A 17500-nucleotide genomic window follows, 5' to 3' on the forward strand; every position below is an offset into this window, starting at 1 on the left:
AGAGCCACGTAAGAGTAAGAGGATCACCTAATTTCATGTCAAGAGGCAAGGCACTTAAAATAGAACTCACGTACAAACACGAGGCACTGCAACAAATTGTCCCTATAATGAACTAAGCACTGCCTCAAGCCTGGTGAGAAAGATGGTCGCGTTTATCTTGTATCAGTGAGAGAAGCAAAGAGAGAAGCAAATGTTACGGAGATACTTTACTTGTACAGGATTACTGATGTGAAATTAATGATAAGATAAAGCGACTCACGAGATATCGCAAACAAAACTGAGATCTGGAGACTTAAATCATGTAGCCAAATAAGGAGAAAAATGGTTCAATGAAATGACGATAATAATGAGTAAGATTCTTGAATGTAAGCCATGAAATACACGTTAATCTTTGTATGTTGTTTTGTCAGAAAGACAAATACATAAAAAAAAAATAAGTGTTAGCAAGTTCAAAGTTAAGCTAACAATCAAATAAACGTAACAGTGCACATTTTTTTTTTTTTAAGTTGGAAGCGTGTATATTGATTATTCTTTTTATTAGAGGGCTAAAAAAGTGAAACCTTGAAGAGTTAAAATTAATCAATAGAAAAATATAATACTAAATTCAGCCAGGAAAGTGTAGCATAATCCAGGACGCTTCCATAAACTGTGCTATGGGTGATAAGACACTTTCACCAATAAGGGAAGATCAAAATTTGAGACTAACAATTTCAAAAGGAAAATAAAAAGCGACAATACAAACTTTGTCCCACACATTCAGTGCTTGGAAAGGTGCAGTACAATCCAATACACGGTCCTAACCTTAGTGACAGATTCATTTTGTATCAGTAACAGAGGTTGAAAAATTTAAAACTTACCATTAAGAAAAAATAATCCTTTATCACCCTGAATCCAACATGCTATCTGAAACTTTGCACATGTGAGGTTATCTATGTTTTCCTTTAGCAATAAGAGAGATAGCTAAGTTACAAAATCTAACTGATTCAGAGCAACATGATAATGAAGGGAAATATAATAGTATACACAAAGATGTCTGGAGGCGTGTTGGGAGCTGCACTCTTCACATCGTCTCAATCTATACGACCATGTATTTTTCCTTAATTATTCTTTTCTTCTGGAGCTGATAGAGTGAGACTTTCAAATATCTCTCAATGATAAACAATAAAATGTCTAATGTATGTGAGATATGCATGAGTTCATTATGTATCAATAAGAGATAGCTGTAAAAAAAAGGGGGAGGTAATGGGGTCTTAGAAAATAAGAAAGGGAGAAGGCTTAACAAGTAAAAAGAAAAAAATTCTAGCAAGTATAAAGAGAATAATAATCCTCTATATTCAAGATGCCTGGAAGCATCCGAGGTAATCGAAGCTTTTAAAAACTTAACACATAAGTTGCAAGAAGCCAGCAGGCAGCAGCCACCAGCTACCAGCCAGCAGGCAGCAGGCAGCAGCCACCAGCTACCAACCAGCAGGCAGCATCCACCAGCGACCAGCCAGCAGGCAGCAGGCAGCAGCTACCAGCCACCAGCCAGCAGACAGCAGCTACCAGCCACCAGCCAGCAGACAGCAGCTACCAGCCACCAGCCAGCAGACAGCAGCTACCAGCCACTAGCCAGCAGACAGCAGCCACCAGCCCCCAGCCAGCAGACAGCAGCCACCAGCCCCCAGCCAGCAGACAGCAGCCACCAGACAGCAGCCACCAGCCCCCAGCCAGCAGACAGCAGCCACCAGACCCCAGCCAGCAGACAGCAGCCACCAGGTACCAGCCAGCAGACAGCAGCCACCACACCCCAGCCAGCAGACAGCAGCCGCCAGCCAACAGCCAACAGACAGCAGCCGCCAGCCAAAAGCCAGCAAACAACAGCCACCAGCCACCAGCCAGCAGACAGCAGTTACCAGCCACCAGCCAGCAGACAGCAGTTACCAGCCAACAGCCAGCAGACAGCAGCTACCAGCCAACAGCCAGCAGACAGCAGCTACCAGCCACCAGCCAGCAGACAGCAGCTACCAACCAACAGCCAGCAGACAGCAGCTACCAGCCAACAGCCAGCAGACAGCAGCCAACAGCCAGCAGGCAGCAGCCACCAGCCACCAGGCAGCAGCTTGGCAGTCCATGTATGAAACATATATAACTGCGCCTCCCTGTCCCCACCATGACAATCCCAAACACTAGCAAGGCACCAGCGCCGCCATTAATGCGTGCACTTAAATTTCTTAGTTTTTTTTTCACTGGAATGAATGATTTTGTTTTGATTTTTTTGCCTTGTTATATTTGCCTGAAAAGCCTCGGATCAGCATTAGCTAGCCTGAATGCACACCAGTGTAATGCTGAGTCTATCTTTCATAATGGCTATTAGTAAACGTTCTAAAAAAATTTCATTCCAGTGCCCCAGTATTTTTTAGGCTCGTGAGGCGAGGCCAGCCAGCCAGCAAGGTACAGCACAGGACGCCACGCCGCCCTCCCTGCCTGGAGTGGCGGCCATTAAGGTCTGGGCAGGACAAATGGGACAGGCTTTTGCAGCACGGGGACGGCAGCGCCAGGGGATATCGCCGCGCACTAACTCACGCCGCGATGAATGACCTTGGAACGCGTCCTGCCTCCTTCCTCCCTTCACGCGGCGATTCAGTCTTGAAAAATTATTTCGATTGCTGATATTTCCTTCTTGTGGGGAGGAACACGTTGAAGATGGCTCTGCCAGCCAGGAGAAGACCTAGGAAGAGGCTGATCCATGGGCACGGTGACAGACACGCTTGTAATGAGTGCGAGTGACGAAGACAATGCGCTGTGAACAGTGTTGATCATTTCTGGCAGCCCTCAACAGCAGCTGCCCAGACTAAAGCAAAGTAAAGAATAGAGAATTAAAGAATACGGAAACTCAGATAACGAGAAGAGACACGTCAGAGTAACGCTTCAGAGGCAACACTCCAGACCTGCAACTGAAATAAACTGACTTGGAAAAAAAAATTATACCTTACGAGAGAATTTTTTTTCTCCTTAGCAGTTTTGTTTCTCTTACAGATTGTCTTCAGTCTCTTTCATCGCCGCAGCATTGCATCTCTTACTATCTGCTATCGATATTTCTACTCTAAATGCTCCTCTGATCTTGCTAACCACATGCCTCCTCTCCTACCGCGGCCTCGTTCCACAAGACTTTCTACTTTTTGTCCACCTTTCTAATGAAAGAGTTAACAAGTGTTCTCATTCGTCCCTTTTTCTGGTAAATTCTGGAATTCCCTGTCTACTTTTATATTTCCTCCTTACGAAATGAACTCTTTCAATAAGTAGATTTCAAGAAACTGGACATACAATTTTTCATAATTCTTTAGGTCCTCGTCTTAGTCATTGGCACCTCAGTGATTTTTTTTTTCACTTTATTGCCCTTAACATATGGCATTCTAATATACATAGATATTTTTTTTTTTATGTCTCAAGGATCAATAACTAGAATACGACTAGAAATAACGAGTTCGAAATTGACGTGCTTATCTTGTAAAGGAAGAAATAGTTATATGACCGCAGCAGACTCGGTAATCAGGTTGTCAGCGCTGCGTCACTAGGGAGCTTAGAGGATGATTACATGAACTTATGGATGGCGGTGATAGGTGGTCATGAGTATGAATGTTTTATAGAGGGAGTGCCACGCGTCAGAGAACCGCCTCACCGCAGCTTTCCTGACGTTCTGGTCCCTTTACGACCCAGTTAACTCTCAATAATAAATTCAGATATGTTGCAAGAATAGCAATATCATAAAGTGGCGAATGACAAAGGAGGAAGAAGAAGAAGAGGAGGAGGAGGAGGAGGAGGAGGAGGAGGAGAAGGAGTTAGAGGAGGAGGAGGAGGAGGAGGAGGAGGAGGAGGAGGAGGAGTGTTGGAGGAGGAGGAGGAGCAGGAAGAGGAGGAGCAGTGAAGGAGGAGGAGGAGCAGGAAGAGGAGGAGGAGGAGGAAAAAGAAGAAGAAGAAGAAGAAGAAGAAGAAGAAGAGAAAGAAAACAAGATAAAAAAAAGGAAAAGTTGAAGCAGGCGGCGGAGAAGAAACAGGAAGAGAACAAGAAAATCAATAGCAAGGAAAGGAACGAGAACAAAAACAGAAAGAGGAGGAGGAGGAGGAGGAGGAGGAGGAGGAAGGGGAGGAGGAAGAGGAGGAGAAGAAAGAAGAAGAAACGGAAGGCTGGCTAGAAAGACAGGCCAGAGCGTGAGAACAGCAGAAGGAGGCAGGAACTAACAACGTGTAGGGGAAAAAAAGGGAGAGAGAGTAAAGAAGACGGTAATGATGAGAAAGTTAACAGCCATTTCATTTCCTTGATTGTATTCTCCCTGTTCTTCCGTTGCCGTCTCGTTCTTTATCTCCATCACTGGATAAGAAACATGTTCGATCTCATTTCACTGGCGCTGTTCATGGTTACCTTAACTGGCCATAGAAACGTGGGTGGATTTCTACATTGTATTCTATTTTGTTTTCCATAGTTATGTTGATATTAATGTATGGATGGTGAGACTAAATAATAAACACGAGGGCATATATGGCAAATAAAAAAAAAAACCTGAAAAATGTTTATCATGAAAGTAAGCCTGGTTTTCTATAGTGCTTTTTTTTATTCCTTTTAATACAGTCATGTTGGTAATAATGTACGAACGGCAAAACTGCATGATACACACAGAGTTATATACGGTACGGTAAAAGTGATAAAATGTTTAGGCATGAATATAAGGTTGTATTTCTAGAGGGTTTTCTTTATTTTCTTTCTCTCTCTTAATATATAATCGATCTTGGTTGATAAATATGCATAGGCAGCAAGAATAGGCGGCAAGAATACACTAGAGATACAAGGTTATAAACAGTCAAGTAATAATCAACTGGTTATTTTGCTTCATATAAAAAAAAAGGAGGTTGATTTTTTTTTTTCATCGACTCTTGTTGGTAAAAATAGAGACGGCAAGACTGCTTAATAGACACAAGGTTATACATGGTAAGGTCAACAGGGACACTATCGATTGGTTCAGAAAAAGATACCGTGCTTACTAAACTAGCATCTTTTTATTCCTGTCTTCTCTTCCTGTTAACAATGCAAAGATGAGGGAGATGCGCAACAAACCCAAGGTACCCACACAGTGTGCTTCGTAAGTATCCTAAATAAACATCCAGACTGTTGGGTCACCCTGTAAATGGTAAAGTTAACAGTGACATCATTCCTAGAAATAAGGTTAGATTCATAACAACAGCATCTTTTTCCCCATCTTTCTTCCTGTTTACGTATAGGAACCACTAATCTGGAATCGGAGCATCTTCTTCAGATCTGAATTACCGATTTTCCTTCAGCCTTGTCAACAGCATATTCCTTACTACACAACTTAACTTAAAAAAATATGAAAATCTTGAAAATTGAATTGCCGGTCATGATCAGTGCTACGCATCTTAATAGTGTTAAAAGCTACTACCTATATCTTCAAGGAGTTTGTCAGCCTTCCTGGTAACATTAACCTCTCGGTACAGTCTGAGTATATATGTGGAAATTGAATTATTAGTTTCTCCCTTGGTCTAATATTTTGATATTGTAGAAAAAACATCCTCCTTGTAACATAAATTAACGTCTCTAGGAAAATTATCTTCCCGGAAGTTTTCCTTCAACCTTAAGTGCGCAGGAAGTGAGAATTTTACTAGTTCAAGTAGTTTCTAAGTGAATCAAAAACTTAAAATGTTAGACACAATAAAGAGAGTAGAAGTCAATAAGGAGGTTTTTTCAAAGATTGTACAAATTCATGGATAGAGACTAAAACTTGAAATCCTTTAAGGGAAATGTTTGAAGACGCTCCTCTAACTCTGAATAATGCTTTTATCTCTACCCTCTGGGGGGGTCTACTGTCTTCAGTGGGCTTTTTACTGCTACCATTTTGTAACCTTTGGCCGAGTCCTTTACATAAGAAATGATGGAAACAAGTAGACATGTTTTATTCAAAGACTGCCACGTGTAAAACTTAAGACTTCTTTTATTTTCCCTTGGTCTCGTATATAACAAATACGTCAATAAGTCAATAGACAAACAGGTAAGCATACAAACTCCCTATGGTCAGTAATCTCGATAGAACAAGAAAAAATTATCATTTAAAAAGGAAATATCAATAAAAGGGTTCCCAAACAATATTGTAGCTGAAGTGAATAGATTAAGGAAACAGGTTGTAAGTAAAAAAAAACAATATGGACTTTTAAATTGTTGTACAGACATATGAATGAGAAAAAAGGTAGAAACAAGAAAAAATGTTTTATAAAAGGAATGCTACGTATTAAGCATCATGGATTCCCTGTGGCTTTCCTTGTTTTCTTATGTTCGCAGCTTACGATTCTTGTGACCACGCCAGCACAGCACGAGGCATCACTAACCTGCGTGTATTTATTTGTGCTTGCCTACAGGATCAGCTCTGAACTGTAATCCTGCATAGCTTATAGCGTCTCCACTCTCCCGCCACCATCTCTCTCTCTCTCTCTCTCTCTCTCTCTCTCTCTCTCTCTCTCTCTCTCTCTCTCTCTCTCTCTCTCTCTCTCTCTCTCTCTCTCTCTCTCTCTCTCTCTCTCTCTCTCTCTCTCTCTCTCTCTCTCTCTCTCTCTCTCTCTCTCTCTCTCTCTCTCTCTCTCTCTCTCTCTCTCTCTCTCTCTCTCTCTCTCTCTCTCTCTCTCTCTCTCTCTCTCTCTCTCTCTCTCTCTCTCTCTCTCTCTCTCTCTCTCTCTCTCTCTCTCTCTCTCTCTCTCTCTCTCTCTCTCTCTCTCTCTCTCTCTCTCTCTCTCTCTCTCTCTCTCTCTCTCTCTCTCTCTCTCTCTCTCTCTCTCTCTCTCTCTCTCTCTCTCTCTCTCTCTCTCTCTCTCTCTCTCTCTCTCTCTCTCTCTCTCTCTCTCTCTCTCTCTCTCTCTCTCTCTCTCTCTCTCTCTCTCTCTCTCTCTCTCTCTCTCTCTCTCTCTCTCTCTCTCTCTCTCTCTCTCTCTCTCTCTCTCTCTCTCTCTCTCTCTCTCTCTCTCTCTCTCTCTCTCTCTCTCTCTCTCTCTCTCTCTCTCTCTCTCTCTCTCTCTCTCTCTCTCTCTCTCTCTCTCTCTCTCTCTCTCTCTCTCTCTCTCTCTCTCTCTCTCTCTCTCTCTCTCTCTCTCTCTCTCTCTCTCTCTCTCTCTCTCTCTCTCTCTCTCTCTCTCTCTCTCTCTCTCTCTCTCTCTCTCTCTCTCTCTCTCTCTCTCTCTCTCTCTCTCTCCACTCCTGGCCTAACTAAAATGAAAGAGAGCTAGCTGTCTGGCCTCAATCCATCTCAGTCAGTCTCTTAATTCAAGGCTGTTTTTCAAATACCTGTTATCATTGTCACCGTTTTCACTTCCTCTTCTATTTCCTTCTTATTTTAAGCATTAGATTTCTTGTAGTCTTGTATTATTTTTCTTATTATGTTGTGCTTTCGTGTGATTGTAAATTGAACCTGATATTAATTAGTTGATGGATATATGTAGGAGTATTGGTAGTGGTGGTGGTGGTGGTAGTAGTAGTAGTAGTAGTAGTAGTAGTAGTAGTAGTAGTAGTAGTAGTAGTAGTAGTGGTGGTAGTAGTAGTAGTAGTAGTGGTAGTAGTGGTAGGTAGTAGTAGTAGTAGTAGTAGTAGTAGTAGTAGTAGTAGTAGTAGTAGTAGTAGTAGTAGTAGTAGTAGTAGTAGCATCATTAGTAGTTGTAATTGTAGCATTTAGTTACTATTATCATTATCATTATTATTATTACTATCACTATTATTACTGTCATTATTATTATTATTGTTATAGTCATTATCATCATCATTATTATCATTATTATTATTATTATCACTATTATTATTATCATCACCAATATTATTATCGTTATCATTAAAATCTTCATTACCAATATTACAATCTTTGAATTAAAACCACCACCACCACCACCTCCAACACTAACACAGATCAACCAACCCCACCATAAAAACCACAAAAAACCCTTACCCTCACACTCTGCTCTCACATCCATCCTGAGCTGCATTGTGGGAGGAAGAAAAAACAAGTGGTACGTAAAGAGACGACTCTATTCCTTCCCTGCTTTGCCTAGTGGCTGACTCATGCACTCCCTTTGTTCCTCTCCTCTCCTTGCCTTGCCCTTCTTACCGCTGGTCTTTTGCCTTTCTCTTATTTTTCTCCCTTGTCTCTTTCTTGCCATTTACTTGCTCTCACTTGTATCTCCTCTGTGTCCTTACCTTGCCTGTTTCTCTCTTCTGCCTTGCTTTCGCCTTTCTTTCTCTTTTCTATCCTTCCCTCCTTGCTTTGCTTTTCTCCACTCCCTTCCCTTGTCTTTCTTTTCTCTCTTAACATTTACTTGTTCTCTTTGTCTCTCTTCTCATGCCTTCTCTTGCCTGTTTTTCTTCTTCCTTGCTTTTCCCTTCCTTTCTCTTTTATATCATTCCTTCCTTGCTTTTGCCTTCCTTTCTCTTTTCTATCCTTCCTTCCTTGCTTTACCTTTTATTTCCTTGTTTTCCCTATACTTTACTTGTTCTCTCTCTTGTCTCTTCTCTTGCTAGCCTCTCTTCTCTATTCCCTCGCCCGCCGCTCCTCGTCTCTACTCCTCTCCTTCTCCTTGCCTCGCCACGAATAAATCTTACGGGATCTGCTCCGCCGCCTGACTTGTGCATTCAAAACACGTCTTGGCAATCCTTGCACTACTCTCACCCAGAATCCTGCACCACTGTTACTGTTGTTGTTGTTGTTAGTGGTGGTGGTGGTGGTAGTGGTTATCGTGCCATTCTTATCCCCAGATCTCGAAATATGGAGTTGTTTTAGTTATTATTATTATTATTATTATTATTATTATTATGTTATTGTTATTGTTTTCTTTTTTTGCTATTCTTGTTCTTTTAGTTGTTGTTCTAGATTTAATTTTTGTTCTTATTATTCCTCTTTCTCTTCTTCTTCCTCCTTCTTCTCTTCCTCCTCCACTTCTTTATCATCTTCTTCTTTTCTTCTTCTTCTTCTTCTTCTTTTTCTTCTTCCCTCCTCTTCTACTCTTCCTCCTCCTCCTCCTCCTCCTCCTCCTACTCCTACTCCTCCTCCTCCTCTTCCTCCTCCTCCTCCTCCTCCTTTTCCTCCTCTTACTTTTCTTCCTCTTCCTCCTCCTCCTCTTTTCCTTCCTCTTTTTCTTTCCTTACCTCCTCCTCTTCCTCCTCCTCCTCCTTCTCCATGATTCCTCTACCATTACCATCACCATCACCACTACCACCATTATCACTCTCTCCAGCCTCATTGTTTCACGCAGACAAGACCCTTTCAGTGATTGAGAGGCGCGAGTCTTGCCAGATCCCGCTTCGTCTTGCTGGCCTGAAGGGCGTGACTGACACACAGAAGGAGACAAGATGCAAATGGTCTCGTCTAAGCACGGGATTTGAACACTATCCAGGTTGATTGATACTGTCTTTAGTTCGTCATTTATTCATTTCTGGGATAAAGTTAATTGAATCGTCTTTTTGTTTCCTCTCACGTAAAAAGCAAGTAAACACAAGAAAGATTTTTTGAGTGTATAAATGAAAAATAAACTGGTAAGTAATAAGAAGAGTAAATAAAAAAGTAATGCATAGATAAATGGACAAAAGATATCTAGAAGAGAAGGAAGTTTAATGATTTCTAAATATTCCATTCTTGAAACAACTGAAGGAGGGAAAAACAAAAACAGGCATAGACCTCCAGATTCAACCAAGGAAATAAAAGTGTGAAGATACTCTTGCATTAGCGCAATAAACAGCATAGAGGTGAGAGTAAATGGAAATGACTTGTAGCAAGATAGAGGAAACAAGGAAACATGTCATTAACATAGAGAAGAGCTGCAGCGATAGATAACATAGAGAGAGATAGATTAATGAGTGAGTGTTTGAAGGTAGTTAAGAAAATGAGTGTTGAAGAGCCTTAAATTGTTAGGTCGAAAGGGTTGGTGATGGGAGAGGTAGTTTAATAAATTCAAAACAGTATCTATGAAAATAACGTCAGATGATGGCAAGAGATGTAATGTTAAGGCAGTAAGAGGGAATTCAAGACGGTTAGGAAAGGAAGGTAAAGTGAAAAAAAACGTCCTGGTGATATCACTTTATTTGCTTTTGCAGCCACGATTTCGCCGACTTGCCATTTCCCTAATGCAACCACGAAACACATTTTTTATTTACTTTTGCAGCCAAGATTGCACCACCTTGGATCTTCCCTGACACCTAACCATACGTAAGCTTCTGGTTCTGCCTTCTTTTTTCCTCTTCTTTCCTCATCCAAGATTTTTTCCCTCAGTAACGGTAACCAGATTTCTCCATCTAGGAATTCCCCAAAGCCATAACCATACCTCTGCTAAAATACAACCACAAAACATCCTCATAACACAAACCCACTACGACACAACCACACCAACACCTTAACACCCACTCCTCCCTTCCCTCCCTCACTCAGATCTTCAGCCCAGCAACATTCTCTCTCCCTCTCTCGCGCCTCACCCACATACACGTCACACTAAACTTGAGCTAAACTTCCCAACTTTCCTGTCACCAATATAACCACTTCCATACCCCATCAGGCCCGCCCACTCCTGCCCGTCTCCGCCTCCGCCTCCGCCTCCGCCTTGCACTCACCGCTTGGGTCTCGCCTCCAGCCAGGAATGTTCGGGGGTTTTAGCATTTCGTCAGTTTACATCAAGGTCGTATTTCGAAACGCTTCGCTTCTTATCTCTAATTTTAAGAGTATTTTATTGCTGTGGTTTCTCAAGGGTGTGTTTTTTTACGGTTTTAATGATAGTTTTATAGGTTATTGTGGAAGTTGCTCGGGTTTCAGCTTTTATTCATGTTTCCAGTGTACTTTAATAAACTTTAATGCAAGTTATGATTTTCAGAGGTCCTTCTTCATTCAGTGAAAGTTTGACAAGCTGTAATAAATGTAAATGGAATTTTAAAGGTGTTTTCATGATCCCAGTGACAGTGAAAGTAATTGGGAATGTTTTAGTGTTTTCATAATTATAATGCTGGTCTCATAAACAAATAAAAATTATTAGATTTTTCGGGTGTTTTCATATTTATAATGATAAATCGAGCCATTTACTGCTATGTGCCACTTTCAAGCTTCATAATATCACTCACTGTTCATTAAATATAGAAGAAATGAATCAGTAATTATAACTGACCAAACTCTCATAACAAAACACTGAATTTAACCAAAATAGAATAAATATAATTTTGAGACAAATACAGGAACTAAGTTTTCATGGATTTCAAGTTTTTCCTTTCAACATTTAACTCTCTGACATATACTGAACAACATTCTGATCGTACATTTCTCTTTCTGACAGACGTAAAATTGTTGTCAAAATTTTTCAATAACACATGTTTTTCTTTCATCACCTGCCTGTGTGAGATGTTTCTCCTTATTCAACAAACCCTCTCTAAACATTAAACTGGCTAAGAATAGCAAGCATTATCCTCGTACAATCTCTTTCTCTCTTGTAGGCACATATAAAAACGTCATACAATGTTTTTAGTATCGCGAATTTAGAATATCTAGCCACTGCACTACCGAGAGGTGAGTAGAACTAAGGGAAATGTTTCAGAGGAGTCTCATTAAGGATTGATACGATGAGGAACAATGAAAATGTTAATACATGACTAGAATACCAATAAAGAAACACTTGATCTGATACTATCACTTACATGACACCTGTTCTTAATGGGAAAAATAAAGTTTGTTTCTACACATCGTATGAAAATGACTAGTTGGAATCTCTCTCTCTCTCTCTCTCTCTCTCTCTCTCTCTCTCTCTCTCTTCTCTTTCTCTTTCTCTTTCTCTCTCTCTCTCTCTCTCTCTCTCTCTCTCTCTCTCTCTCTCTCACTGCAAGTTATTGGCCCTTTAGCGTTGAATTGTGATACTTTTGTCCCTAATTAAGCCTCATTAGAGTGAAAAAGCGAGACAGACACACACAGACAAACAAACAGCCACGCACACACACACACACACACACACACACACACACACACACACAAAGACAGGCAATGCGCTCTTGTTAATAAAAGCTCTCTCTCTCTCTCTCTCTCTCTCTCTCTCTCTCTCATTTCCTTCCCTCAATCGGTGGCGCAGTGGATAAGGTGGTGAGCGTGGCGAGCAGACGTCCACGCGTAGGTTCGAATCCCACCAAGTACGACTTTGAAAATTTACCATTTGTCGAGTGGTTTAAAGTTACCTACATGTCACCATGATACCCAGGTTCTAGGTGGTTACACCAAAGATGCGCTTGGGTGGGGTGGTGATATGGGCACTAATATGGTACCACTATAAATGAAATTGCTTGCGCCACTAATGGGTGGAAGCTTAACAGCGCTTCCAATACTCTTCAAGTTACCTACAGGCACAATTGGCCATGCCAAAAAATCTTTATTTTCTTCCTTCTCCCTCTATCCTTTACCTCCATTGCTCTCTCTCTCTCTCTCTCTCTCTCTCTCTCTCTCTCTCTCTCTCTCTCTCTCTCTCTCTCTCTCTCTCTCTCTCTCTCTCTCTCTCTCTCTCTCTCTCTCTCTCTCTCTCTCTCTCTCTCTCTCTCTCTCTCTCTCTCTCTCTCTCTCTCTCTCTCTCTCTCTCTCTCTCTCCTCTCTCTGTAAAGAGAAGTGTGTATGTGAAGGGTGCGTCTCTCTCTCTCTCTCTCTCTCTCTCACACACACACACACACACACACACACACACACACACACACACACACACACACACACACACACACACACACACACACACACACACACACACACACACACACACACACACACACACACACACACACACACACACACACACACACACACACACACACACACACACACACACACACACACACACACACACACACACACACACACACACACACACACACACACACACACACACACACACACACACACACACACACACACACACACACACACACACACACACACACACACACACACACACACACACACACACACACACACACACACACACACACACACACACACGAAGTTAGGTTAAGAAATGAATAAATATATACATCAAGTAAATACTGGGGCAAATACTAGAATCTAACACTAACCTTAAGATTTCAAACTCAAGATAAGATAAGATAAGATAAGATATGGTAAGGTAAGGTAAGTTGAGGTAAGGTTAGGGAAGTTAAGGTAAGGTAAATTGAGGTAAGTTGAGGTAAGGGGAGGTAAGGTTAGGTTATAGTTAAGTAAGGCAAGGCACAGCAAAATAAAGTAAGGTAAGGTTAAGTAAGGTAAGGTTAGCAAAAGTACAGTTAACTAAGATAACATTAAATAAGGTAAGATTAAATAAGGTAAGGAAAGGAAAGGTAAGGTAAGGAAAGGTAAGGTAAGGTAAAGTTAGGCAAGATTGGGTTAGGTGAAAGAGATTATAATGTTACCCCAGACTTAAGTGCATCAGGTGGTGGCGTTATAAAGGTGTTAAGGCAAGAAAGGTTACGTTTTATTTCCATTATTTTCTCATGTCAGGGAGACTTACCAAAGGAAAAGAAATGAATGAAGAATACAACCATCACAGCAACGTCACTTCTTAAAACACAGTAAAGTAATAAAAAAGATAAGGGTAATTTACTTTCTGAGGTATTATAACACTTTTCCCTTGAACCACCTCAGGTCGTAAGAAGCCGGAGGCACAAAACCAGGAAATGAATCTCAGAGTATCGGTACAAGAGATGAAAAAGTAAAGACGTTGTGCATTAGTAAGGTGGACAAAACAGAGGGTGAGAGTTAAGAGTTAAGTCTTGTATGGCGTGGCCACAGGAGGGGCAGAAAAACAAAATGTTAATAAGTTAAGATGATAATTCTGACGCTTATCCTCCATTTTTTTGGATCATTCATTTCGCTGTTTCATTTAAGGGCTAGCCTCTTTGTGGGGTTTTTTTCCTTCCTTTCGCTTGCCCTTCGCCAGATCCATTCTTACATAGGATAGAAGGAACAGATGCAACATTTACAGCCATAGGAAAATCAAGGAAAAGTATGAGATAAATAGACGAGTTGAAACTTTTTACCTCAATCTCTTTAAAAAAGCAGATTAAATTGTTCCATTCCCAATTACCTGTATATCAGAAGGTAATAAGAGACACAACATAGGGGAGATAAGAGAGACAAGCACGCAAGTCAGATGAAAGGAGAACAGTGAAGTTTTCAGTCCATTCTCTTTAGGAAGGCTAAATAAAATGTTCTGTTCCAGGCACCGGAATAAAGAGCAACGGCGCTGTGCTGCATGCCGACGACAGGCCGGGAAATGTTCTGTCGTGTTGCTACTGTTAGGACGTTTTCAATCCCGTACAGAGAAAAGTGTGTTCCAAGAAAAATGTGTATAGGGACGTGGTGGTGGATGTGATGGTGATAGTGATGGTGATGGTGGTGGTGCTGGTGGACGTGGTGGTGATGGTGATGGTGATAGTGGACGTGATGGTGGTGGTGGTGGACGTGGCGGTGATGGTGAAGGTGGTGGTGGTGGTAGCAGTGGTGCGTTGTGACATGTGCAAGGTGCCTTGTTTGCATTCGCTTTACTAATAAAAGTAAGACTGCAATATTTGTCTTTCCTCCTGCTATATTTTAGACGAAATAGAGAATGTAATAAAATTGCTAATTATCAGTTTCACCCTTATATCTTCAGCCAATGTTATGTTGCTCCTGTCAGCATGTCTAGTCTTGTTTCTCGTGTTTATACTCGTATGACATAGAAGGCAGGCTGTAAATGCTGTTCTGTCTTCCGTATTCAGAATCACTTGTCTTACCACTGCTATTTTCATAACATACAAATATGATTAGTCGGGTTCTTAAAGTCTATTCCTGTTAATCTGTCACAAGGACAAGAAAAACACTACGTAATTTCAACTTTCTGCAAGAGACTGTAGTGTCCTTACAACAGAAACACGTAAAGGTTTCTGCTTGTGTCAGCAAGGAGGCGAGAGGTTCAGGACTGGGTGTCAAAAACGGATGGAGAGCAGAAGACACGTCAGAAAAAACACTCCAAATTAATATTCTCAGTGCCTCCTGGCGATCTGGAATACATTCTCTTCAAACATAGAGTGTGTGGGGATGGCCAAAGTCCCTCAAGAATGTATGTGTCTCAGTGCGTGTTTTATATAAGAGGGAATCTGACCAAAGGCAAGAGGAGGAAAGAAAAAGAAAGTTCTTTGAGGAGAAATAAAATTCCGAAAGGATTATCTCTTGAAGATGTTTAAGTCATAGATAAGGGGAAATACAGACACAGACATCAAGCTCTAAAGTTTACCAGTATTAAAGATGAAACATTTAAGATACTTTTGCATTAGAGAGGTGGGCAGAATAACAGAGAGAGAGAGAGAGAGAGAGAGAGAGAGAGAGAGAGAGAGAGAGAGAGAGAGAGAGAGAGAGAGAGAGAGAGAGAGAGAGAGAGAGAGAGAGAGAGAGAGAGAGAGAGAAATATGTAATTAAAGTTAAAAAAATAGATGAAAACAATATCAACAGTAGACAATATCATTAGATAAGCAGTATCTTTCTTTCCTCAGGTTGCGTAACGGCCTTGTGTGTGCGTGTGCGTGTGCGTGTGCGTGTGTGTGTGTGTGTGTGTGTGTGTGTGTGTGTAGAAAGGAGGCCGTGGCGGTGCACCATTCATCTCTCCTTTGTTCCTCGCGGGTTCGTATTCTTAAAAGCTTTTTTCTCTCACACGGATTGTTTTCAAAGACTACACGGCTGATTAGTCGTGGATATATGGCTTCCTTTTTCTCTACAAATGTGAAATCCCTAAAACATCACGGAATTCATGAAAATACCATTCAAAATCCAAAAACTTCCACTACACTCTGAGTGATTGGTAGTGATCGTATGGGTCTTCTGTCTCTACTTATGGTGCAAATTTCTCACAAGAAAATTACTAAAATCATAAAAAACTCCCTTGAGAACTTCTATAACGTTCATTACAGCGTGTTAAATAAAGTGATTGATAGTGGTTAGCTGGGTCTCCTTTCTCTACTAATGATGCACTAGTTCCCAAAAAACTCTGGAATAATGAAAACCACTAAAAAGAAATTAATCACTGTCAAATGTAAGAGTGATGGACATTTTTCATCAACAGACGTTACAAAATCCCCCCAAAAAATTACTAGTATCATATGAATATCCCTGAAACCCTAATACCTTCCACTGCGTCCTGTTGAATACAAGCGGCAAGAGATAACTCCTCAGTGTTTAAGAATACAGTCCCTTGTCTTACTGTCAGTCTCAACAAAGCACATTCCTGTCTCGCCTCGCCTTCCCTCGCCCCTCACTTGTCAGGAAGGACTTGTGAACACTCTGCAGGATTAGTGTTATGCGCCAGTTTATTGTGATGCCATGCGCTGTTGTAACATTTCTACTTTACCTCAAGAGCAGAAGAGGTGGGGAGCTGAGAGCAAAGAATTAGTATCTAGAGCGAAGGAGGACGGAGACAAACCAAGAAGAGGAGAGGAAAACTAAGACTTGGCATCAGAAGAGATAGAGATATAAGAATGAAAACTCAGTATCAGCAATGAGCTAAAAAGAAGAGCATATGTCAAAAAAGAAAGGAAAACGAAGACTATATATCCGAAAAGGCAAAGAACGAAGACAGTAACATAAGAGGCGTGGAACTAAGAGAGGAATATTCACAACCGCCATAACAATGTTCATTCTTCCTTGAGCTGCTGCGGTGGAGTATGATACTACACAGAACACGAAAAGGAACAAAAATCGTCAGCCCTGTAGAATTTATTTATTGTTACCACTTACATCTAATGCTACTACAACTTAAGTACTACAACAACAACAACTACTACTACTACTACTACTACTACTGTTATTTTCCTTCATCAGTTTCCGAAGCTGTTGCTAAAGGATGCAGTGTACTGAGGTGTGTACAGCAGCGCGGAGGCAAACAAGCTGACTTCCACTGTTCCAAACATTTATTAAGTCGATCATATTAAAACAAGTTCATCTACATTCAAGCCGCAATACTAAGCATACGCGCACGCACACACTCTTTCATGCGTTCCCCTTCCAGTCGCCTCACACACGCAAACACCTCACACATACACACACACACACACACAAACCGATACACTAACTCACTTGCCACTCGCTTCACACACACACACACACACACACACACACACACACACACACACACACACACACACACACACACACACACACACACACACACACACACACACACACACACACACACACACACACACACACACACACACACACACACACACACACACTCGGCAGAGCGCAGCAAAGTGAATAAATAAAGAACCAATCTAATCCTGCGAGGTAATCTTAAAAATTCCCTCCCGGAAGGTTAAGTCTGAGGAGGGAGGAAAAACCCCAAGCAGGAGGAAGGAGAGAGAGAGAGAGAGAGAGAGAGAGAGAGAGAGAGAGAGAGAGAGAGAGAGAGAGAGAGAGAGAGAGAGAGAGAGAGAGAGAGAGAGAGAGAGAGA

Source organism: Portunus trituberculatus, chromosome 10, assembly GCF_017591435.1.
Source record: "Portunus trituberculatus isolate SZX2019 chromosome 10, ASM1759143v1, whole genome shotgun sequence".
Classification (NCBI taxonomy): Eukaryota; Metazoa; Arthropoda; class Malacostraca; order Decapoda; family Portunidae; genus Portunus; species Portunus trituberculatus.